This window comes from Protopterus annectens, chromosome 13.part0, assembly GCF_019279795.1.
Source record: "Protopterus annectens isolate FY-2018-M chromosome 13.part0, PAN1.0, whole genome shotgun sequence".
In the NCBI taxonomy this organism is placed as follows: Eukaryota; Metazoa; Chordata; order Ceratodontiformes; family Protopteridae; genus Protopterus; species Protopterus annectens.
This window is the reverse complement of record NC_056747.1, coordinates 655,332,225-655,356,871: the sequence shown is the minus strand read 5'-3', so window position 1 is coordinate 655,356,871 and position 24,647 is coordinate 655,332,225.

Here is a 24,647-nt window from a genome sequence, read left to right as displayed (position 1 = left end):
TGTGTGTGTGTGTGTGTGTGTGTGTGTGTGTGTGTGTGTAATGCCCCAGTTAGATATACCTGGTGGTTAGTGTTACAAAGGTTCAAATTCTGTACCTTAGGTACAAGAAACAAGAGCCTAAATTCTCAACCTGTACCACTACTTGTGAGTCAAGAAGTTGAGTCCATAGCTCTCAACTGTCCATATTTTCACAGAATATCTGGCTCTTACTTTTGGTCTGTTCCACTTAAAATTAGTGGTTTCTGACAAATTAGTGAGAACTGATTACACTAAGTAATGATAGGCATTTAAGTTTCAGTCTTCTTATCTTTCAGGAAACACGTGGTAACACAAAACATTTTATGCTAGCAACTTTCTAAGATTATACAAGCAATGTTTAAAATGTGTCCCTGGCTTTAGGCCTTTGTCACCCCCCCCCCAATACATTTTGGCTTTTTCCAGATTTATTGTGCTGCAGATCTAAGATATATAGTTGCGTGTGAAGTGTATTTTACAAGAAGCTGAGAGCTTTGGGGAAGAGAAGTTTAGTGCTGCTTATGCTAAGTCTGTTTGCATTGTTAGTAGCACAACAGGGATAGTGCTTGCTTGTTTTTCATGCAGAAAACTGTGGGTTCTACTCCCACAATATGTAGATGGATTGCTGATACTGTACTGTGTTGTACTTTAAAGGGGGTGGAGGTTGCAGTCCTGAAATTGCCCTCCTTTGGAGGAGATACCTAGTAACTACGAACCTGTTATCAGTTTGCCATCCATTCCCTATTGCAATATAACTAGCTTACCATTTCTTAATGTAACATAGGCAAATTATTCTTCAAGGGCAAAAGGCACTTTATTTGTAGATGAAACAATGAAATATAAAGGTGTTTGCTAGCAGCAATTTCTTCATTAGTTACAGATCTCTTTAACGTGGAATTATTTAGATGGCTTCTGCAGAGATTGTGCATATTTACTGATATTGGTGGATTGTAATGACAGAAGTTTGATAAAACTTTTATGATAGAAATGTTCTGAATTCTACAGTTTTGTCATTATTGGTTCACACATTTTGTTTCATTGCTTACTGGAAAAATGTTCAAAACACTAAATTTAAAACATGCTGTAACAAATATGCTGCATTATGCAAGGAATATGATTTAATACAAACAGGAAGGTGAATCAACGAAAATATGTATGCTTGTATGGTCCTACATATGTGTCCAAGGGGCCTATGATTTGAAAACATCCCAAAGGTAAACTTTATCTGCCATTGACCAGATGCATTTTCTTTGAATGTGGGTTTAAATGCTGTTTCAAAGGCAGAGAGGTTTTAATGCTTAGTCTGTTTTCATTGTGAGACTGTATTGCTTTTGTTTAGCAGATGTCTATCAGTGTTTGTGCTATAACATTTAAAATAAAAGTGTTAAATGGAATACAAATCATTGTAGAAATAAAGCATCAAGCAGTATGCACATTACAATGTTTATTGTAAATGGGGAGAAATAGCCAAGTAATGGGACACTGGAATGGCTGCAGGGGTGAGAGCTTTGTATAGGGCAGCCACATTTAACCATGATTTTGTGAGGGGAGAGGGGGCAACAAAATCAAAGACAGCCCTGGGTGGCACAAAGTGTAGCTACACCACTGTTTGGACTGCAGACAAAGGTAAAAATGAGAGGTAGGTGTGTGTGTGTGTGTGTGTGTGTGTGTGTGTGTGTGTGTGTGTGTGTGTGTGTGTAAGAGGTGGGTCGGAGTGTGTGAAGGGGGGGGGGGTCATACTTTGCAATTATCCAGATTTTTGCCTCATATTTTTGGTTTGTTTCTCATAAAATTGTGTTTTTCTGGCAAATCACTGAGGACTGAGGTCAGAAAATATTGGCAGGCATTTGACTGCATTTGACTGCAAACTGGGCGCCATAGTGGAAAGTGCATCAGACACGGATATCCTTCAGAAGGGACTCACGGAAACAGATAGCTGGTGCCAGAGCCATGGCCTGAAGTTAAACGCCAAAAAATGTATAGTCATACCCTTCGGGAAAAACAAGGTAACCCCAAGCTACCATATAGGTGGCAATCCACTAAGCACAGAAGAGGTTATCAGGGACCTGGGGACCCAGGTTGACAGTGGCCTTTCTTTTGACACTCACATTGCTAAAGTGGTTAGAAAGACCTTCTACATTGCCCACCTGATCATGAAGGATTCACATCCAGATCTAGTGAGGTTATTGTTCCCTGTACTCTTCACTTATCAGACCAATGATTGAGTACAATGCCCCATTCGGGATGTATCTCACCCGACATCTGCAGCAATTGGAGAGACCCCAAAGTTCCTCACCAAAAGGATAAGGACTCCAAAATCTGTCATATGCTGCCAGATTGAAGAAACTCAAGCTCTATTCAGTCGCATACCGTCTGCTCAGAGGTGACATGTGCCTGACATACAAGGCCATGTCCAACCCGGAATTAATGGACATGCTCCACCTCAAAAAATCCAAATCCACCAAAACCACTAGAGCAAGCGACTTAAACCTTAGCATGGATATAAATAGGACGTGCTGGAGGGATAGATTTATCACTCAGAGACTCCCTATGCTGTGGAATAAAATCCCGGTCCATGTGAGGCAGAGCACCTCGCTGACTCTGTTCAATAGAAATCTAGACCTGTAGATGGGAGATCGTAGGTTTACCCCGGGAATCATCTCTGTGTCACTGCTGGACAGAGGCACAACAAACTAATGGGCACAGTATTTTTTCATATAAGGGGTGGCGTAAGCCACAAAAATTTGGGCTAGGCTTATAAATGCCTTAGGGCAGATAGCCTAGTATAAACCTATGAACCTATGAGTTTTAGACTTCATATCCTCAGAAAATACATACTAATGCAAACCTTGTTATTCTATCCACTTTCTTAGGAGGTAGGGGTATGTATGTGTGTGTCATATGTCTCAAGTGTACAGATTTTCACAGAATGTCCAGATTTTTGCCTTATTTTTTTGGTCTGTTCCTCATAAAAATTCTTTTTCTTTACTAGGATGAGCTAAGGATTAAAGTTACTAAATAATGACATGTATTTGTGTTTCAGACTTTATATCCTTTAGAAAATGCATTCTAACACAAATTCTATTATTCTAGCAACTTTCTAAAGGTGTTCCTTGTTTTGGGCCTTTGTCCCCAACATTATAACAGGCTTTGTCCAGATTTCTTGTGCTAAGAGATTGGGAGATTTTGTGTGTGTGTGTGTGTGTGTGTGTGTGTGTGTGTATGTGTGTGTGTGTGTGTGTGTGTGTGTGTAAGAGGGAGGTAGCATACCTCTCAGCTATCCAAGTGTTTGCAGAATGTCCAGATTTTGCCCTATATTCCTCCTAAAAGGATTGAAGTTGCTAAATAACAGGCATTTGAGTTTTAGATGTCATATCCATTAGAAAAATGCATACCAACACAAATACTGTTATTCTTGCAATTGTCTAAATTCATGAGAGCAATATTTATAATATGTCCCTATTTATTGTAGGCTTTGTCCAGATTTCATGCACAAAGAGGTTGAGGTGTGTGTGTGTGTGTGTGAGAGAGAGAGAGAGTGAAATGTTCTAGTTAGATTTAGCAGGTGGAATTTATTTTCAAGTGCATTTTCAAGGAATTGTGAGCTTCAGGGGAAGAGAAGTTTACTGCTGCTCATGTTAAGTCTGCTTAAAATATGCAACTGTTTTGTTTAGCAAATGGTATAACTATTGTCATATAGAATGTTAAAGCAGTGTCAGTAGCACAGCAGGTAGCAGTTGACTATACAACATGAATCCACAAAAATACTGGATAGAGCAACCAATGAATACAAAGTCTCAAAATGTATTTCCAGTAATCTAAGTAAAACAAATTCAGTCCAAATTAAATCCCAAAAATATTTTTTGTGGTAGGTAAGCACTTTCATGACAAACAATGTCACTTCATCAGACCATGTAAAAGCATATGAAAAACATCACCATTTTTAAAATACATTCATCCAATCAAATTTTAAAATCAATTAAGTGAGTAAGATCAAACGAGTAACTAATTAACTCATCACTTAAGTAGGCATAGAAGCTTTTATAAAGCTAATTTCTAAAGCCTTGTTAAAAAACAATGATATAGACAGTAGTTACTAAACTAAAACAAAGATAGATCTTGTATGAGTGCAAAATGCATCTATGCAACATGAAGCTGTGTATTTAATATCTGTAAAAAATATCTAATAGGTCTATCTCATTTAAATAGTTTCCTATTTTTTAACACTGGTCTTAAAGGTACTCTTTCATTAAGGACCTTTCCTTTATTCGCCTTTAGTCTTATGATCCATCTGGTTTCAGAAGTTTCAGTGTAGTTCTGTATATCACCACCTCTATTATTGAAGTTAACTCTCTCTACAACCATAAAGGTAAAACAGTGTTCAATTCCTTGTAAACTTGTATGTCTAGCTAATGCATTTGTAGTAGTACCATTCCTGATATGGAGAAGATGTTCTCTGATCCTATATCTAAATTTCCTATTGGTTTTGCCTATATAGAATGCTGAACATAGGCTGTAGATTGCCAGATATACAACATTTTTAGTGTTGCAGTCTGCTGTTACATCAAATCTATAGGTACGCTGCGTGTCTGGATGGATGAACTCATTGCTCTTATTTATATATGTACACATTGATTGCAATTGCTACAAGATGTTGTACCCTTTGCTCCCTCTATTCTATATCTCTGACTTTATTTGGGATAACATAACATTATTTTTAGTGACTTCCTGTTTCTAAACAAAAAGTTAGGACTTTCTCCTATTGCCTCTTTAATCTCAGGATTTTGAGTTAAGATACACCAATTTTTCTTAATCACATTCGAGAGGCTAAGGCTGAAATCACCGGAGAGGAAACAGCAACAAGTGGAGAATAAAGTGAACGCTATTTGTCTGTAATGAAGATACGTACACTTCTGCCTTTGGTTTTTTCACACTTATTTTGATGGGTGAATGTATGGAAGTCATTGTACCCCCTGCATGGCCAGGGTGCTATCTGTGGCCTTGAACCATGTATGTGTGACTGCACAGACACTGGTAAGGAGATATTCCAGTGAGTGCAGTTTCTGATTTACACTCCTTGCATTAAGCAGCATAACCTTCAGGTTGTCTGTGGTGGATTCTTTTACTTTGGGAATTTACTTGTTCTGACATTGCCTAAAAAAGCCACTATGAGAGAGATAAACACCTTTGTATAGTACAGTGGGGTACATCTCCAGGCATTCACTGCAACGTGGACTATGACAGAATCATAATAGTACTTATTGTTGAGAGACTTGAGTGCATGCATGATCTGATGGACCTTGACACCTGAGAGGCAGCTGACTGTGACATTCTTCTTGTCATTGTGGCAAGGAGGCATCTGTGTGCCTCACTAAGGAGTCACTTACGAGCAAGACATTTGGTTTTGAGGTGTTTTGCCTGAAGGCCTTATTGGCTGAGACAATGGTTTGTGTCTTATTATGTGTAGTGGATTCTGTTGGGTCTGCAGTGTGTGCAGTAGGCTTGAGCTTGTGAGGTGTCCAATCTTTAGTTAGGTTTCTAGATAGTACCCCTAGTATGTGGGTTTATGTGTTGTGAGCTTATGTGCAAGAGGTGAATTGTGTGTGCTGACAACATTTTTGATATCTGGTTTATTGTTATTTGAGAGAACGGATTCCAAATTCATTGTATAGGTACAGCTCTCACATGTATTAGTTTGTTTTAGCAGTAACTGGTTGTCAGTATACATGAGGCAATTGCTCTTTTGCTCAGGATGCCTATGTAAATCAAGCTGCCTGGAGACATGGTGGGAAACTGTCTGTCCATTATGGAAGGTATGTACTGTAGTAACTAGTGGGGAGTGGTCTAGATGGACCAGGTTTTGGTGTAAAGACTAAGAAAATGCGTCTATTCAAGGGAGGGCTACGGTTACAAAAATGTGTCAATGTTTCACAATGTACAAATGAGTTGCTCACAGGGCAGCAGTGCAAGCTTTGAGCAGCTTTGGTAAACTGAGTGCAAACACCCAAAACACAACGCTGGATTACAAGTGAAGTTAAACTATTTTAAACAAGTAAGAAAATGGAAAGGCCAGCAGTGAGCATTATTCCAGCAATCCCCAAGTCAGATGGGTTCTTGGCTGCACTGTTCTGTCACAAGGGTACAGAGGGGCCTTCTTAACATAAGGGTGATGGTTTTAGTGCTCCAGTGATATCGAACAGTCTAGGTTCAGCAAGCTTGAATCAAGCCTATGCTATAAAATGCAGAAGTACTGGAAATCCAAAGTGCAGAAAATCGCAACAGAAGAACAAACATTTTAAATAAAGCAGCAATCCAGTAGAATACTCCAAGAAGAGTGCAGACAACAAACCTTCCTATAATGAAATAAGTAGTCTGAAACAGAAGTGCTTAAACCAGAACTAAGACACTTTGAGTAACAGACACAATAAGCCTTCAACCAGCAATTCCCTGCCTAGAAGGGTGTAGGCTATCCTCCCATGCCATAACAGTCTACACCACAAACCTTCCTAATGTAAAATAACAAGTTTGGAGGCCACGTTTTTAAACCATAACCAAGAGACTTAGAACAACAGCCGCAGAAAGCATTCAACTAGCAAGTCCCAGCTCAGAAGAGCAGAGGCTGTCCTCTCCTCCCACCAGAGTGTAGACTACAAACCTCCACCTTAAGCTCAAGTGCCTAAACTGATATGAATAGGCTTAGAATAACAGTTACAATGTAATGGGATACCAGACAAATGACAGTGACATATTTTTTAATCTATCCACATACATCATGTCATGGTCAGTAGGCTATGCGTTATCTTGATGAGAAAGCCTTGTGTTTCATCCAGCTGCTGCATGTGTCTGGTGAGATTCCTGCAAAAGAGAGCATTATACTGTATTACTGTTCTGAAGAGTATGACTACAGTGCTCTCGTACAATTCTGAGATCTGCATGTAATGGTGTTTCTTTTTATGTGCACTATATGTATGTACTGGAAATCATTAAAGAGAAAGGTTATAAAGTAATGACACACATTGCAGTCCCTGACTTCACAACCCTTAGAAGAGAATACACTAGAAAGTACTGTCATGATGATGCTATCCACTGTATTATTTGGCAAGGCAAATATAACTGATAGGTACAATTATCAGCTCACCATCACAAATGCAGATGTATTAGGCAGTAATGTAGCAATGCACCCTGTGCATCAGACACAAAGCTTTTGTATACCTGAATCCAAAATAGAGAGAACAGGGATATAGCACAATTATCATCACTTGAACAGGGTGCTGGGGGGGGGGGCAGAAGGCCTAGGCTGACACAAAAGGTCAGAGTGTGTGTGTGTGTGTGTGTGTGTGTGTGTGTGTGTGTGTGTGTGTGTGTGTGTGTGTGTGTGTAGGGGTCCTCAATGTGAAAGTGGTGTTTGAAAGGCTGCATGAACACAGGCCAGGCTCAGTACTAGCTCTGCATCTTGGTTTGTTGCACAGGTGTCAGCCGTGCATGGTAAAGGTGGCAGTTCATTGTTGTTTCTGCGACCATGGGAACTGGCTCATCCAGCACTTGCACCTCCATGCCCAAGGTCCGATGAAGTGCTGCTACCTGAGGATGAATGATGCCTGCTGGACATGCTCTCTTCATGGAATGCCAAGGACAATGACCCCATGGTCTGCCACGTCTGGGTATGGAGAGCACACTCATTGATGGACCAGCAGAAGTGCTGCCACTAATGGATTGTGATTGGAAATGGCCACGTTGGCTCTCTGCAGGTGTTGTGGCTGACCTACACTCATGAGGATGCCGTTTCCCTCCCAGCAGATGTTCCATGTCAGACACCCCTCATTCCAATGTGTCATTCATCTGATCCAGGGAATCAGTGACACAGTGGAGGCAGTCACGCATGTCAGATTTTGCCACATCCACAATGTTGAGCATTTGTCTGGAGCACCTTTCTGAATGTGGCTGTGCCTCCATGATGGCCCTAAACATATGTTGATTGACACAGGAAGAGACACCTGCAAGCAGGTAGAGGAGGGAGAGCAGACCCTCTCCAAGCACCTCTATCAGCCCTCCTGCATGGCACTTTGGCCAGACTCAACAGACACTGAAGCCACAGTAGCCATACTTCCCTGCTGAATGTCATCACCTTCCACCTGTCCTCTAGCTTTTTGCTCAGTAGACTGGGTAGGTGTAGGCCTACTGGCTGTGTCTGGGTAAAAAGAAAAGGGTGGCTGGATGTCAACTTGTGCACCTCTGGCAGTGTCTCAATTTCACCAACATCATTATCAGTGTCTGATGAGAAAATGGCATTAGGTGGTACAGAGCCCACACTCCCATTGTATGGTAACCTATGATAAAAAGGGAGAAACACAGACATACATTAATACCTGCACTACTATGATACAATATATGCTAAACAACTATCAGTGCTAGCACTATTATAGACAGTACAGCAATACACACAACATGCCTAGAATGACAAATTAGATTTCTAGAAATTGATCTGCAGTACTGAAATTTGATTTGATTTACCACCTGCAGGAGGCCTACGTTGCTGGATTCCTGATGGTCCTGAAAGACGTTAAGCAAGAGGTAAGGCCAACATCAACACATTTAAAAGTAAGATGAGGGTACTACATGTACTCCTCTGAATCAGCATGACATGTTACTTTAACAAGAACATGGCTGACAAATCCAAACTGAGCTTATCAGTGTACTAATATTCAGTCCCTACTCCCCCAGAAAAACACAAATGACACAGAAGTAACTTTTATTTCAGTTATTTTACTCTACAGCAGTATTGAACTGGTCATATAACAACACCTTGAGTTTCACCCACATCGGACATATTATGGGCCATTCTACTGTGAGTTGTCCTTTGTCAGAAGATTTGCCAGGAATCCCTTATTAGGGGATGAGAGTTACTCTGTAGTAGGCCCACCCCTGGTTACCCTCTGGTCTTGTGCAACAGCAGCTGCATGCCTCTGTGCAGATGTGAGCATATTAGTGGCCCTGCGGTGCACCTGCTCATAAGTTAGCAATGATTTCCTGCCATATCCTCAGCCTCTCTGGCATATTGGGATGACCCCTTGCAAGAAGAAAAGCACCATGTTGATATAGAGTGTCCACTACTATTGTATTTTGTGCCTCACTGAAGGGGATTCTGCACCTGAATGACAGTTTTGGCCCTAAAACACAACAGAATGATAATACACAAAACTGTCATATAACTACAAAATAACTGTTACCAGACTAAACAGCTAAGGTAGGCAGTCAGTAGTACTCAGTGGACAAACATAACATATGCAACATATGTGAAATATGAACAACAGGCAGGTTGCAAAGCAAGGAGAGTAACAAGGGCAACCTAACCTTGTATGTGCCATAGCAGTAACTCAACTGTGCCACCTCCCAAAAGAACAGTCCATTTTAGTTTGTGACATAACAGTAACTTCTCTTTGCTTCCCTCACCCACTAAAGAACAGGCACATGAATCATTTTGCTAATGGAAATGCTAAATGTGCAGTCAAAGGACCTGTCCCTGTAACATTTGTACATATGTATCACACAGCCTACTATTTTCATGTATTGTCAATCATTTATACCTCTGAAATAGCTTGACAAATGTGGCCATGCCACCAGTACACTTCTAACTAATGCACACACATAATGTAAAAGGCTTTGCTTCACATTATTCATTAATATATTCCAGCCTATGCATTTTTTAAGTAAAAAAATGACAACATACCTGCTGGAATTCAATACTCTGCTGTAAAAATAGCTTGGGAAATATTTTGCTTTGATGAACATGCAGTAAGTATCCTCACCGTCAGTTTGGCTAGCTGCACATTTGCCTTTTTGTAATGGAGTAGATTATTAATGGACTGCATCTGTCTAGGCTGTGTTTCAAAGATGCTAATTACAACATAAGCAGGTGAATTGCATGCTAGTCAACTAATCTGGTGGAGCTAGTTAAGAAGTTATAAAGCAATCATTTAGACTCCATGCTGTTTTTTCCTGTGGATTTTGAAGGTAGTGGAGTACAGACACAGAAAGTCTATACAGACAGAATGTTAGCAGCTGCTGCTGCTTAACTCCATTTGTTTGTGCTACACACTGCAAGCAATGCTGCTGCTGCTGCTTCCAATAGGCCTAGGCCGAGACAGAGAAGAGTTTTTAGGCCACAGTTAACTTATCACAACATATATGATGTGGACAGGAACACAATACAGGAACCCTGCAACCTCTGCTGGCCTCAATTCAGAACCACAGCTTTTACCTCCCCATGTATTGACTGTGTACTGCATGCATCACAGTCATCCCTGAACTAACACTGTGTCAACTGCTGTATTTACAAGGTAAGTCCTGAATATGTACTGTATTGTATAATAATATTATGACATGTCATTGTATTTCATCACAGGGTTCAGTAAGCAACTACAAGGTGGGAGATTTGTACAGAAATTAACGTCACATTTGACAGCAGAAACTTAATTGACTTGTATGTGTCCATTAGCAAGTAACAGGCCTCAAAGATTTACACATTGATACCTCCCGAATGAAATGATGATCACTGCATGCCCTCAGTTTAGCAATATACATTTGAAATGGGAAATCATAACAGAGAAGTTTGAAAGTAATGAGACACATAGCAGTTTCCAGCTTCCCCACCCTCACAAAATCAAACCAGCCTTGTTTATGCATTAACAGTAGCTCAGCCTGGCTCCATCCTCTTGAGACAACATTATACCCCTGCATGTTCCATGAAAGGAATGAAAGGAACACACCTTTGCTTCTCACCCCAAAAACAACAGTCTATGCTTGTTTCTGGCATCCAACCTTCCATTAATTTGATGATAACTGCACATCATATTATCCCCATGCCCAGTGAATATCCTCACACATTTTAAGGGAAATGATATAGACTGGCGTACACACTGCATGCCTTTGAGTACTGGTCAGATAATTGATGAATGACCAAGAAACACAGAAAGGTAGGACACAGCTGTATATTTGCAAGAAATAATCATAGCAGGTTCTGAGATCAGTAAATGCACTACATCCAAATATATTATGTAGAATACATTTACAAATAACAAGTCATGCCTTGATACCAGTGTACATTCAATTACAATTGGTCATGTGAGGAATTATGTCATGTATTTGCTGCAAAGGTCTTTGTAGGGCAAAGATGGATAAGTCTCCCCCTTCTGTTTTGTGACAGTGCATTGCATTGAATGTTGGATCCAGACCTATGTAGTTATATCTCATGTGTACTGACAGTTTCTACTCTGTAAGTCATAGATTGATTTTTCCACATTTGAACTAATTCCCCATGCTTTGTACTTTTTTTTGTTTTTATTTTTTTTTTTGGGGGGGCGGCACAGTTTGCACGATGCACCACTTAGCACAAACGTCTTTGGCTTTGTGCATTTTGTTTGTGCGTAGAGTGGCATTGCACAAACCAGATGAATGAGCCACTTAGGTAGCAGACAGGACACAGATAGCCAGAAACATACACCAGATATATTCAATTAATACTTTTGACCATTGCAGAAACAGATTTCCCGGCAGCTTGTACTCCCCCACAATGTGTTTGCATGATGGTAAGCAATGACCAGCACTCTTATATGTTGCAAATCCAGAAAATGTGCACACCCAGTAAGCACAATACCTGAAATTGGTGGCAAAACATCATTCTGCATTGGTCTTGATCTGTGATAGACATGACTGGCTTTCCTGGAGAGTGTTTGAGATTCCGTGCTCAAAGATGGGGTGTCCAGGAGTCCTAAGTGTTTATTGAGCTCTTAGTCAATGAACATCGGCCCAAGCTGTTGCAGAAGGACTACTGTGGTTCAGATTAGAAGGTGGCATTTTTAACATTAAAAGCTATGACACACATTACTTATATAGTTGTATTAAATTGAGCATTAATTTTTTAACTGTAATTGGGAGGTATGCATGCATTACTCTGGAGGGCAAAACAACAGCTCATTATTACAAAGTAGTCATAGGTTGCGCCTTCAAAATCCACACTTCCCAAATATGTAACATTATTAATGTTTCATTGGTATTGCAATGTAAAATCAGAGCTGTAAAGCAGTGTCACCACTGGCTTGCTGTAAACTGTAATCAGCATATTTGGACCACGCATATGTGCAATGTATGCACACAGCAAGAATTGCTTGCTGCAATATGTAGTATATTGTGCATCTGTTAGAAGCTGGGTAGTCTTAACTGTAAACAAAGGTATTTGTTAGGAGTTTGTAGTTTTTAAAGTAAAGGTAACAGAATAGAGTAAAATAATTGCATTAATGCTTTGTATGTCACTTATGAAGTTACTAATGTTCTCCCTTTTTTTTATATATCACCCCAACTCTTTTCTCACTTTTTTTTGTTTTGATTTATTATTTTCTTTTTTCTTTTTTGTGTGCTTACTGTTTTATTTTTTTCTCCAGAGCACAACAGGGTTTGACTGTCCAACGAGATCCACCTGCCTCCACTCCATTGGCACCGCTGCCCAGTATGTCTGGTGCAGAACCTGATAGCACACCCTTGGCCACCCCTGCACTATCTGGCTCCTCAGGTAGTTCTGCCCCGGAGGATATGCCTGTGGTCTGTGGCCCATGGATGTAAAGTTGGGTGACACTGAGAATCGAGTCCTCACCCAGTGGACTGTCATCACTGTCACTTCACTGCACAGATGACTACAGTGTCTGATGTATGCATCTCCTTATGTTATTTAATACAATGATGGAGAGCAGTGTCTCTAGCCAGCATAGGCATGCACCAAAAGTGTGAAGCACAATCCTTTACACCATCCCTGGCAGTTCATCACAAGTGATAAACTCACCCCCTCTGCAAGTGTTCCTGGAGGGAGCCACAGGTGCACTGGGTGTGACGAGGATGGACAGGATTAGGAATAAGTATATTAGAGGGTCAGCCCAGGTTGGAAGGTTTGGAGACAAAGCCAGAGAGGCAAGATTACATTGGTTTGGACATGTGCTGAGGAGGGATGCAGAGTATATTGGGAAAAAGATGCTAAGGATGAAGCTGCCAGGTAACAGGAAAAGAGGAAGGCCTAAGATAAGGTTTATGGATGTGGTGAGAAAGGGCATGAAGGTGGTTGGTGTGACAGAGCAAGATGCAGAAGACATGAAGAAATGGAAACAGTTGATCTTCTGTGCCAACCCCTAATGGGAGCAGCCGAAAGAAGAAGAAGAAGAAGACTGTAAAATGGGTGGTTTATTATGAAATCACTGAAGATTGCAGTCAATTTATAATGACATACATTTCTGTTCCATACTTAATATCCTTCAGAAAATGCATGCTTGCCCTTTGCCCTCTCATTAGTTTAGTGTTTGAGTGGACTGATCCACATTCAGTATAGGTTCTTTGGCCACTAACACAGAGGTGAACTGCAAAACCTTGCCTACACATGCCGAACATCATTAATATTCATGGCGCAAGGCTGCTCAATGTGCAGTGTTGCGTATGCAAATACACGCTTTGTAGGCTCTGTGCAGAACCCACATGGAGTTTATTGAATCTTGGGGAATGTCTTAAACCTCAGGGACTAATTTGGTTTAATAATCAAAATGTTAGATAAAAACTGGAAATGTAATGGATAATATACTTTTTTTTTATAATTTAAAGTTAACCGTTCCATTTGGACAGGATTTAAATAGTGCTGAACAAGTAGCAGCACTGTAAATACCCTACTACAATTGTTTAGTTGGTAGTTTATCATTAAAGTACCAAGGAAGATAAGCAGATAGAAAATATTAATGTGTATGTAGTCATTTATGTCATAGTTTGGAATATTTTACAGGAAGATGATGGAGGAATAGTTGTCATTGTAATATGGGGTATTTAGTTTAGTGAGGACTAAATCTAATGTTTTGATTTATCTGTTATATGTAAGTTTTCCTCAGATTAACTAGGATAGCATCATAGATCACTGAATTAAATGCAGCAACAGGAATGGATTAATATATCACTGTGTTGTTAAAAATATACATATGCAGTTGTATACACACAGTTTAGATTACATAAAATAGATATAACTAATCATACATCTTAAATTAAAATTCACATTTTTATTTCTTTACCTTACTATGATTTTGTTCCATCAATGTTTGACATTTAGAACATTTAGAAGTTAACTGAATGATAACATACCTTAAAAGTTTAGCTTCTGATATTAATAATATAGATAAGAAAACAGAGATGAAAGTTTATTGAAATGTGTTTGATGGATATGTAAGATCCATTTTATCTAAAATAATATTGGTTACAAATTCTCTTTAGGATAGAGCATATAAATAGCCTCCTTTAAAAGGATGAATCTAAACTGAATTGGTAAATAGTTTTGGAAATAATAAACTCATGCTGGCTTACCAAAATATTGTAAAACAACCAGTAATCAGTGTTGCTTCTATAAAAGAACAGGGAAGGTTATTCTAACCTGCATGATGAAGATGAGAGATATTCGCTTGTCTAAAAAGAATAAAGATAAATAATATAAAATAAAAAGGCTATAAATATCTAAAAAGGCAGAAGATGAAGAAGATAGGAAGAGACAGTGGAAGGGGATGAATAGAGCATTATCTTTTGAGAAGGAAGGAAGGAAAGGAAAATAACTAGTTTTGTAACATTGATTTTTTTTAACAGTGGTGTTAAAAATCTTGACTTTATTTTTTTATTAGAAAATGGACTAAGAGATGACAAAATATAAAACACATAAACTGAAGTAGGCAAGATGGAATATGTGAAAGATATTAGATGGCAAGAAAGAAGAACCATTTGGCTTTGTAAATAAAAAGGATGATTGATTTGATACAATAATCTCAAATTTTAAACTAATATAATACAATTTAAAAGCATTTTTTGCATGTCTATGTATGCATGTGTGTATGGGTCTATGTCATAAGACTGAAAGTTATCTAAAACTCAAAATATAGAAACATGTTTTATGCAAGAGGTCAAGCCCCTGCACCCCACACTTCCTGCTAATTATATATACCAACTCCAAGATCGTACAACAGTGGAGAAGAAGCGAATTCCAACTTTCGACATTTTAGTTTTCAGTCTTTTGAACTTTAATACTTATGACACAGACTCATGTGTACATATATTGGTATCTATCTGTCTAGCTATCTATGGGTCCCTATCAGTTGATCGAGTTTTAAGAAACCTGAACTCTGTATGGTCGAGATTATATGATCGAGTTTTTGAAAACTCTAAGCTTTTGAATGGAAATCGCAGTGCAGCGAAGATTGGGAAAATTACCCTTTTCCTCACTGTAGTGCGACCTTGGAATTGTAATATATAATTTGCGGGGGGATGTGGGGGTGCAGGGGGCTTTCTCCCCCAATAAAAATGTAAAAAAACGTAGATTTTGTGGGTTTTTTTTTTGATGTTCGAGTTTTCGGAAACTCTGTCTTATGGTCTATTCGATATTTTTTTTTGTTTTCAAAAAGTCGATCATCAACATAGATCATGTGTGTGTATATATATATATATGTATATACATACACACACACACACACACACAAAAGAAATGAAACAAATGCCCCCACACCCTCGCTACTTATATACACTAACTTTGAGATTGCGCTACAGTGGGGAAAAGGGTATATTCCCTTATTCTTACTGTACTGTGATCTATAACAACTACTCAGTGTACTGAGTTTCACAAAAGTGCATTTTCATTTAAATGCACTTTCGCTGAAGTGGGGTTGCTTATTTTAGTTTCGGTGTGTGTATATGTTTATATATATATTTATATATATATATATATATATATATATATATATATATATATATATAAAATGTGTGTGTGTGTGTAAATATTGTATATATATATATATATATATATATATATATATATATATATATGTATGAACCACATACACACACACACACACACACACACACACACACACACACACACACATATATATATATATATATATATATATATATATGTATGTATAAGTGTACAGCTTTTAATTGAATACTACTTATTCGAAAAAGAGCAGTAGACCATTCAGTTATCCACTTATTTCGCGAAACTCATTTCAATGAACCGTAAAAAATATAAAAAAAAAAAAAAACACTTGATAACATTACATTGAGTGGGGGGCTTCACCCCCCACCCCTCTACTTAAATATACCAACTCCGAGATCGCACTACAGTGGGGAACAGGTAAATTCCCTATTCCCCACTGTAGTGTGCCTCGGCGCTTCAGTGTCCCTGAACGGTTCATTGAACCGTGCTTCGTGGAAGTGCACTTTCACGTAACCGAGGGTCTACTGTTGGTGTTTGCACAAGTTTATTTTTGATCTTATACAGTAGACCCATATATATATAAAACACGCACACACACACACGCACACACATGCACACACATATATCCATCCACAACCCGTTTTCTCATTTTTGCACATGGCGTCAGGGTGTCACTTCAACACTGACAGTCTTCTAGAGCCAAGGTTTACACTGCCTTATATATAGTTGATACTGGGGGCACTGGCATTTCATAAGTTGTGTGAAGTTTGTTTACATGTGAGCAAGTGAATTTTGTTCACTAATGCTGAAACTTTCACATATAGTGATAGTTTTAGCATTAGGGTAGGAGTGAGTATGTGGGTTTTAGGGTAAGAGTAATAGCCAGGTAAGCGGGTCAATTTAGTGTTGTGTGCATGCGTGGATATGTGAGCTGTTTGAAATAGTCTTGTGTAGTGTTATTGTTGGGGAATGAGTTTTTGTAAAGTCATTTGTTTAGTTTGGGTTAGAGGCAATGGTATAGTTAGGTTTAACATACATAGGTAAGGTGGTATGTGGGGGGCTTAATTCAGTACAACACAATAGTAAGAACTTTACAAAATTGCTGATTTAAATCTAAAACAATCAATTGAGTGGAGTTTTGACCTTGCTATATTGACCTTTTTGAGGGCATGTACCACTGATACTAATGGTCTTTCTCTGGTTTGCCATTTCCACTCCATTTCTGCCACTTTCCCAGCTCTTGCATTATTTTAAATGTATTCTTGGCTATAGTGGGACAGTCAGTAAATATTTTTATGGGAAATATGTCAACAAAAGTTTGTCTAATACAAAAAACTCCCATTAAACAAAGAAACTGCATAACCTCAGGTTAAATGGAACCCTAGTACACAGCATAGATTTTCCATAAAAGTCAATTGAGCACATTATGCATGTTCAGATCTGGATAAAGGGTACCCAGTATTACATCATCTGTTATTATGTGTATAGTTCATTACCTCACAAATTCTCTGCTCAGGAATCAGTGTTGAAACCAGCCATAATGAAGGACAAAAGTTCAAAACTGGGGATACTTTTTAAATATTACCCTAATTCACTTAGAAAGTTAATAAAACAGCAGGTTTTGCACCAAGATCTTTCCTTTGGAGAATAAAATGAAACATTAATTTCTGCAAAATCAAGGAAATTTGAGAGCTAAGTTTCTATGGCCCTTCTAATCCTTTTACATTTTCAAACATAACCCTGAGTATGTCCACAATAACCTGGTTAGGTCTTGAATCAGCAAGTGCACCTGGTCAAAATTAAAATTCTGGAGCTAGTCTCAGTCATTTAGAGTAATGTTTTGGCAAAAGTAACAATTTTGTTTTCGTTCCACTCTGTTTCACCTTTATAGCTACTGTTTCCAGACTAAATGTTCTTCCTACTAGAATGTCTACTCTGCTTTACAATTGCAACGTTTTTTATTCTTGTCAGTGTTACAGATAGTTTGGGCGGCCGCGGTGGTGCAGCGGTTAACATCGCCACCTCACAGTAGGAAGCTCTCTGGTTCGATTCTCGACTGGGGTGCCTTCAATGCAGAGTCTGCATGTCCTCCCTGTGGTCATGTGGGTTTCCTCCAGGTGCTCCAGCTTTCTCCCACATCCCAAAGACATGCTGTAGGTGGATTGGACACTCCAAAATGGCCCTAGGCGTGAGTCCGTGCATGTGTGTGCCTTCTGTAGAAGGTTGGGTGCTGGGCTGGCAACTCAACACCATAAAACTCCACTGCCTATCATGAGCGGACAGACGATCCACTGTGGTGACCCCTAACCGGGAAAAGCCGAAAGAAGAAGAAGTGTTACAGATAGTTTGAAGCTGATTCTGTGGAAGTTAAAGGTATTTCTAGGCACATTAGATTAGGCAAAGGGAATTGCGCAACCCGAGGTTTGATTTATATTGCAATTTGTGATAAATGTGGTATGTACTATTTGGGGAAGACTGAAAGATTGTTTAGAAAAAGAATATATGAACACTTACATGCCATTTCCAAGGCAAATATGAACAATTCATTGTATAAACACTCTTTAATATGTCAAGGGTTTAACAAATTTCAGTTTGGGATCTTGGAGGTAGTGCCTATTAATATCATTGGTGGTTGATGGGAATTAGACATTGAAGTAAAAGAATTCCAATGAATTGTTAAGTTAAACTCCCTTTTTCTTGCAGCGTTATATGAATATCTTTCTTTATTACCTGTTTTGAAGAAAATAACTTTGAATTTATAAGCATTACATTTATTGAGTAATAAGATTGTGTTTGAGATGTTTTTAACTGTTTTTTTTAGGAAGAGTTGTAAAAAGTTTATTTTAGCATTGTTAAGCATCAATTAACAAAGGAAATTGATTTGTGGTAGTTCCTGTATATAAAGGTTGTGTTTTAATAGTTAACTGTTCTGATTAAGTCCCATATATATCTAAAAGGGACGACAGCTCATAACGTTTATTATTTTAATAAAGATTCTTTTTATTTTCCATCTCTGGAGCTTATTATGTATTATAAACCTAGTGTATCATTATTATTTTGAAGTCATTTTGTTTTTGGTACTCTCTAAAGTGTAATTTTATTAGTGTGACAGATGCTGGTTATCCTCATTTATGGCACGTTTTGTAAACTGAAAATCCCGTTTTTGGATGTTGTGTAGTCAGTGCGGTTTCTTTTTTTAAAGAAGAAGCTTTCCAAAGCATAAAATGATAATGCATTTAGTTTGGTGGCATTTAGTGGCATATAAAATCAAAATAAAATCTCCTAGCATGGTTTACCCCCTTGACTTCTTTATAAGCCCCTACCACATAATTCTATTCATTGCTGATCATAAATGGAGAAAAGGCTGAGTATTTCCCTTCAATAAGTGAATAGACGTGCACATATTCTGTTACTTCTTCTCATAGAAACAAACTTTTATACTGATCCAAAATATTTTCTTACAGTTTTAGCACATTTGATATATACATATACCTGCATATATTTTGACAGACACACACACACACACACACACACACACACACACACACACACACACACACACACACACACACATACACACATACATTTTGTTTTCGGATTTGTCTATGATCAAGTTTGCTTATAGAGTGGACCAAATTATATTGACGTTGTTCCATACATGTCAAAAAATTACTTGAAAATATTTTTGAAAAAAAATTTAAACTTATTATGATAAAATTCATTGTATGGCCACTTGTCTGATGACAGTATACAAACTGCTAACTTTTATACTTGAAGTATCTGCATTAAAGTTTTATAGTCTCTAATGTGAGTAATGTTTCTTAACAATTGATTTCAGCTTAGAATCTAATTATTTCTCCATGTTTTATAAGTTAGATAGCTAGATATTTTTGACCTTTGTAGGAGGGAATGAAATACCATAATTACTGGCCCTACTTTGTAGACTACTATGACTCATACCTCTCAACTGCACAGATTTTCACAGAATGTCCAGATTTTTGCCTTATATTGTTGGTCCATTATTCAGAAAATTATGTTTGTCTGGCAAATTAGTGGGAAATCTTTAAAGACTGACGTTAGAAAATAATGATAGACATTTGAGTTTCATATTTCATACCCTTCAGAAAATTTGTGCTAATTCAAAACCTGTTATTCTGTGAACTTTATAAGTTTGTAAGAGCAATATTTAAAAAAGTATCCCTATTTTTGGGCCTTTCTACCACTTTTATTTATGGCTTTGTCCAGATTTCTTGCTTTACGAGGTTGAGAGGTCTGACTGCAATATATTTAACTGACAGTCACACTACCACTCTCAAAATATACTACTTCCAAAGTTGCACTAATCTGGAGAAGAGGGTATTAAGTTATTTTCATTTTCTCTGAGTAGATGCAAACTTGGGGTAATTTATTTAAAGATTGTGGACATGGTAGCAGAGGGGTCTATTGGTGGTGAAGCTCCCTACAAAACGTCAAAGGGCACGCTCAAATAATTTATGTAAATGGGAAATGTGATTTTTTAACAAAATATTTGTAATTTAATAAAAATGGAAATTCTGGGCCTATTAAAATGTGATTTATACCCATCATGCTGATAATACAAAAGTACAAATGGAACGTGATAAAGTAACAACTAGGATAGTTAAAAAAGCATATAGTCTGTGTACCGCTACTGCGTTGTTTAAATATATGGTATTTGTAGACTATGGGGGCATGATCTCAATTATTAAGTTATTATGCATCTGTAAGTATAAAACACATAGCACGCATAACATGGAAGTAATATATGTGCATGGAGACAGGAAGATGTATTCTATAACACATGTAGAAATTCAGACTCTGTTCAGTAAAATGCTATATCCTGTAGTTTTGATGCCTAATTTAAGGCAGCATGTCATAACTGAACAAGACTACCTTCAGTTCAAGACACTTTGAAATTATAGGGGAGAACAGTTAAATGCTCTGTGGTCTGACTATATGCCAAGTAAAAATGGGGGGTGGGGGGGGCTGATTGAATTAGCCTGACGCACTGGTAAAAATACACAGTCCTGATAAATAGAAGTGGATGGGTGCAGAAACTTCAAAAGCATCTAGAGCCTGGCTTTGTCTTAAAGGCATAGAAGAATCTGTGTGTTTTCAGAAACCTGTTATGGGTCTTACCAGAAATCCCCAGTTATTTAGTTAATGAAATAAGTTAGTACAGAAACTGAAAGGAAGGACTCACAGTGCTAATAAAAAAATCTTGTCAGAAGACTCCAACCATTAAAGTAAGTAAGGATATCTTTGAGAAGACAGAGAAGGAGAGACCCATAGTGATTAACCCGCTAAGATGAAGAAGGAAATCTGAAAGATTTCTTTCTCTAATGTTAAAACAGAGAGCTAGGCAGAAACAGAACTCTCAGCAGAAAGTTACTGGGGGTAAAGTAAAAGAACTACCAAAACCAGAAGCAGAAGAAAATCACTTGTCTTTTGTAGATGAAGTAGTAGTAGAAGAAAAAATACCTATACTTGTATTCAGAACGGATAATATGCTTTATGTCACATCAGTGTTCCCGACTTAACATATTTGCAGATAAGCAATGAAAAGTTTAAGAAAGCACAATGGGAGGATAGTACATTAAACAGGGACAGCAAAACATAATCAGAATAGAAGGAGAAACAGATAGGCAGATTGGCCCCATCCCATATCCATATCCATATTATAAGCTGAGGAATGAGTCTCTGTACTGAGTAAACAAAGAAAAAAAATACTGTACAAACTGTTGGCTCCAAAACCTTCTAGAACACTTGCGATGACATTAGCATATAGCCATATTTTGGAAGGATACTTATGTATGGACAAAATAAAAGCTAGAATTTTAGTAAGATTTTATTGGCCTGTATAATAAGACACTGAGAACCTCTGTCTAGCTTGCCCAGAATATCCAAGCCCACATCCTGTATTCAGAAGTTCACAAAACTATGCCTATCATTGAAGTCCCATTGAGGAGGTAGATAGCCATGGATCTTGTAGATCATTGATAAACTCTAGTAATGGCTATCAATACATTGTAGTCATTATTTACTATGTCATTAAGTTTCCTGATGAAATACTCATGTGAAAAGCCAATGTTATGTCAATAGCCAGAAACCTAAACTTATTTTTATCTATGGTAGGAATTCCCAAAGAAATATTCAGAGACCAAGAATACATTGCTTATGTCCTGGTTAATGCACTAGCTTTACCAATTTTAAACTAAAAAAGAGTTATGAAATTCGGTGTACACCCTTCAGATTGATGACTTAGTGGAACACAATAACAAACATCTGAAATCTATTAAAAAGATGGTCATGGAACAGAATGCTATGAAGTGGAATAAGTTACTTTTCACTTCCTTTTTGCAGTAAGAGAAGCTTCTTAATTTTCAACAAGATTTACCTCATATGAGTTGCTATATGGAAGACATCCCTGAGCTTTGATTTAAAACGTAACATGATACATAAACTTGTAAAATTGTTATACAAATTTTAAGAATATATGAAAAAAGCACAACAGATACAACAGAGAGGATACTTAAAAAAAAACTGATATAGAGAACTTAAAATATAGACAAAGTGATAGTATCAGTTCTCTCTGCTGAACATGATTTCCTGGCAAGATGGCAAGAAGCCTTTGAGGTGATATAGAAAATGATTGAGAACTACAAAAGGAGACAAACTGGAAAAATAAATGCAGGACATCTGTTTTAAACGAATGTATTAAAACCATGGAGTGAAGTGGACAATTTTGTTGTCAGCCTGGGTGCTGACATAGATACTGTTGGTATGACATCAGGGAATCCCATCCCTTTGTTTAAATAGTCAAAACATTGTCTAAGGCCCACAGCCAAGAAGCAAAATAGTTTTTACTGAGACATAATGAGTTTTTTTCTGAACTACCTCATGGAACAGGTTAAATACAGCATCATAATGAAAGTGAGCATGTGGAAAAAAGTAAACCTAAAATAGTGTAGGATACCAGAGTCCAAAAGAACAACAATAAGTGAACAAGTGAAAGAATGCTTAAACTAGGGGTTATTAAGAAGTTCTAAAGTGAAAGTTGCAGTCAGACTGTTATTTCCTCTAAGCCAAATGGCTGTATAACATCTTGTAATGATTTCTGACAACTAAATATCATATTCAGATTTGACACTTATCCAATACCTCAAATGGCCATTGTAAATTATTCAGAAGTCATTTATCCAAAATGCAAGCCATGCTGAACTCTTAAGGCAAGCAGGACTTTGAACTGATATTGCCAAATGTAAGTTTTGTAGGACATATACTTAGTATTTGTGATTGGGAGAAAGGTAAACAGACCTCAAACAGAGAAGAAAAAAAAAAAAAAAAAAAGAAGCTGACAAAAATGGGCCTATACCCAGTACTAAATGACAGGTGAAAGTACTCTTATAACTAACTTGCTAGTGTAGAAAATTTGTACCTGATTTTGTTACTCGAGCCTGTCCTCTGACAGACCTTGCAAAAGGTAAGGTGCTTCTATAAATAAAGTTTACTAAAGATGCAAATGAGGCCTTTAATCAACAGAAAGTTACTGTTTGTTAGTGAATAGATGGTTGATGCTTAGAATGTCAAACTTCAAAGATCGCTGGCATCCTGTCATGGCAACTAGACTTGGTGAAGAATAAGAAATGGGTGTAGCATTTTCCTGGCTTTCTCCTTTTTCTCTATATTTATAAAGTCTTGGAGTTGGTGTATATATATATATATATATATATATATATATATATATATATATATATATCAACTCTGATATATATGAGTATATTATCATGGACTGAAATGAAGTTACACTGACATGCACTCGGTGGACAACTTCAGATTAATCATTCCTAATGCTGAACAGTAAAAACTTGAAAACCAGTTGACTGAAAAAGGAAACCAAGCCATTCTGTTTTCCGATTTATTAGCTAACAAAATAATAAAAAGAAACCCTAGTACCATCACAGGATAACATTTGTGTAAACAGTAGTGCTGTTGGGTAAAGCGATTTTTGTAAGCTACTGTGCAGGGATAGAGTTAACACAGATAAGTAAGATATGCAGTAGGTCTTTGCTCCCTTCTCTACCTTATTCATGTTTGCTAATGTTTACCCTATCCCTCTACCTGCCCCTAACATTGGACATAACTTTATGAAAAAAAACTTTTCCCTAACAGCACCACTAAACAACACACTCTGCCACAGATACACACACACACACACACACACACACACACACACACACACACACACATGCACTGTATTACAGCTGTCCCCTTACCTAACCCTAACCCTTACCCTTAGCCACAAATAATTGCACACACAGAAAACACTAAAACTATCCCCTTTTATGAATATTACCCTAACGCTAACCCATAAACACTCATACAAAACTCCTAACCCAATTATCTTCACAGACACACACACACACACACACACACACACACACACACACACACACACACACACACACACACACACACACACACACACACACAGACACACTTCTTGGATTATGGTTGCCACCTTTTCAAATGCCCAAAGTGGGACATTTTTTGTCGTAATGTGAGATTTTGTGGGACAAAACATACCCACGGCTAGTGCAAAGGACAGAACTTCACTTTTTCGCCAAAATAAAAACTTATTTTTGTAGCATTTGTGCTGCTTATGCTTTTTCATATAATGTTTGTGTTTCAGATACAAAATAACTGTTTTATGTAACTATTAAGGAAAATTTAAGAAATATATTTTGTCTCGAAATCTCCAGACATTTGCCATTTTTTAGGTTTTTTTTTTTCCACAGGGCGCAACTGCCAAAAGTGGGACTGTCCCTCGCAAAGAGGGATG